The 2,710-nt window shown below is 39.3% G+C and overlaps 1 non-coding gene across 1 annotated transcript; it reads right to left on the reverse strand.

Moving 5' to 3' along the window:
- Positions 1-955: 955 nt before the first annotated feature.
- On the reverse strand, positions 956-1,044 carry LOC115062821. Its single transcript, XR_003842742.1, has one exon. It is a non-coding gene; the product is annotated as a small nucleolar RNA SNORD116 (small nucleolar RNA).
- Positions 1,045-2,710: the final 1,666 nt, after the last annotated feature.

The raw sequence follows: 2,710 nt of genomic DNA on the forward strand, positions 1-2,710 counted from the left end.
TCTCTCTCTCTCTCTCTCTCTCTCTCTCTCTCCACACTAATACTCTCTCTGACATTGAATAAAAGTTGGTCAAGCCTGCTTGAATGATAACTAGAAGTCAAATTTTAAAAGATGCTGAAACACCCAACATTTCTTATTGCCACAAGTGCCATGTTCAAGGACAGGATCTTCTTAAAGATGTCAATGACCATATGGTAATGTCCAAGCCTAGTCTTAAATCTGTGGCAGCTTGTGTGTCATTTGACCCATCTTCTAATGAACCTAGACCTAGCAACCAAACATACCTTAGGAACACATAGTATTACTCTTGCTCTCTTCCCAAGCAGGGTACATGGAAAACATCCTGGTGGTCAGTATCACAGTCTGCCTACTTAGCTACAAGGGAAGTTATCAACATTAACACACACACACACACACACACACACACACACACACACACACACAGAGAGAGACAGAGACAGAGAGACAGAGAGACAGAGAGACAGACACACACACACACACACAGACAGACAGTCACACAGACATACACACACACACACACACACACACACACACAGTCATTCAGATTTTAAGAATTTATGCACCAGGGCAAATTACTCCTGTAGCCTTGACTAGAGTGTCTTTCTCTGCAGTAGCACTGCAGGGCTCCAATAAACTTCAAGGTTTCTAAGAAGACTACACACAAGGCCTGGAATGTCCTGAGTGTAGATTCAAGCTTTGGGGGCACTGCTACTCCTATTTATGATTCAGAGTCTGACCTCTGCCTGCAGGCCACTCCTAGAAGCTACCAGCACTACCAGCAAGTCCTATATGTTTTCATGAATACTACACATGATAGCAGAGTCCTATAGAGACTGGACTCTCATCAAGGTGTCTGACTATAAATAGAAATGGACAAAGTATAGTGGATTATAAGCCTATCTGACTCCAGGAGATGTGGGTGACTCAATGTGATAAATCTCAGTCCAGAAGAGAGTGGTGGTATTAAGTAGTCAATCATTTTGTTCAGCTTTCCAGAGAATCTTTGGGAGTCATCATTGATCAAGACACACTATAGTGCCCCTCCACAAAGCTTTTCAAGGTGCTATACATAGTGTATATATTAGTGAGGATGAGAAATTCCAAAACTTTCATCATCAAGGAACTTTCATAGTCACTAAAACTGTTAGAAAATTTAAAAAGCTTTCAAAGTCACTAAAAGTGCTGCAGGTCCTGACAGGACTGGATAAAGTTATGGTAGGTCCTTGCAGTTCCAGCAAAAATGCTAGAATCATTTGTAATTGGAGAAATTCAAATACAGCTTACCTTTAAATTCTAGTGGTCTTCCAGTAAGACAGACATACCAAGCAACTTGTCTGGAGTCACATTCTAATATTCTCATCCCTCATCCAAAGATGTTGACCATGTATATCTTCACTGTGTCTGTGGGCCCCACAGAATGTGACCTTGAGAAGACAGATCAAAGCACATACCTAAATTATAAAGGGGAACATGCAAACTGAGGTATGTGGTCCTAGCAAGGTCTGAACCTGAAGGTCATGTCTGCCCCCTCCTCAAACCCTCTCTCAAGCTTGTGAAGTCAATAAGGGTTTTGTTATAGGGTTTCCTTGGGAATAATGTCATAATGTTAGCAAAAGCTTGGTCTAACCATGTTTCCCTTAATTGCCTTCATGATAACTTCTGTAAATGTCTGAAGTAACAAAACTAATCCCTGGTGATAGAACACATCAAGTCACTCCAAACACCTACCTAAACATGCAGAAAGACCAGAGGCACCCCTATGAATTCTTAATTCCTAATACTTGCTGAGAAGCTTTAGACCAGTGTTTCCAACTTTTTATCCCATTTTCCTTCCAGTATTTCAGCAGTAAGTGGCACACTTTCTAAGGCAATATGACCCAAACTCCACTCTCTTTTTCGTTATTTATATTGGTCTCTTTCTGTCTTTCTCTGTATCTATCTACCAATATGTTTCACTGGGTAATTTTTGAATTGGCCACCAAACTGGAGACCGAAAAAACTATATATTAACAAAACTATATATTAACAAAACTTCAGATCATAACACAATATGTTGCCATTCTTCTTATAAAGTTCATCCAGATCCAAAAGAGACCCTCTGGCACACTGTGGGTGTGATGGAAAATACAGATCAGTCCCATTCTCTGGCCCAAATCTTGCCTTCAAGTTTTAAATGTGCAAAAGAATTGATGAATTCCAAATAGCTGGAACTCAGCAGCTATCGTAGACTTTCTCTGTCAACTCAGACAACCCTTATGTACTCTCCATGATAAAAAGGCTCAGAACAAAACAGAAATATGTTCAAGGTACATAAATATGAAAACATAGACATGTCACTATTCTGAGGTCCACATTATTAGGTAGCCTCACTGTGGCAACCATCAACATTTTTAAGGCTTGTTCAAGACATGTACTGTCACAATTTAATAGAAACCCCATATCCATCGCTCTCATATCTTTTTTTTTTTTACTAGATTCTTAGTGGAAGCCACTTTGGTGAGCCAAAGATTTCCAGGGAACTACCATGACTATGTTAAGTTGATATATTATCTATATTATCTATATAGTCAATATTATTTCTATACAGCTTGATATACCTGAATCATACAGAAATTCACAGATCTCAATATTTTTACCTGTTTACTCTGAAATCTAACACTAAATTCTAGGTGCACATGTATGGGTGTAA

This window comes from Mus pahari, chromosome 1, assembly GCF_900095145.1.
Source record: "Mus pahari chromosome 1, PAHARI_EIJ_v1.1, whole genome shotgun sequence".
NCBI classification, from domain to species: domain Eukaryota; kingdom Metazoa; phylum Chordata; class Mammalia; order Rodentia; family Muridae; genus Mus; species Mus pahari.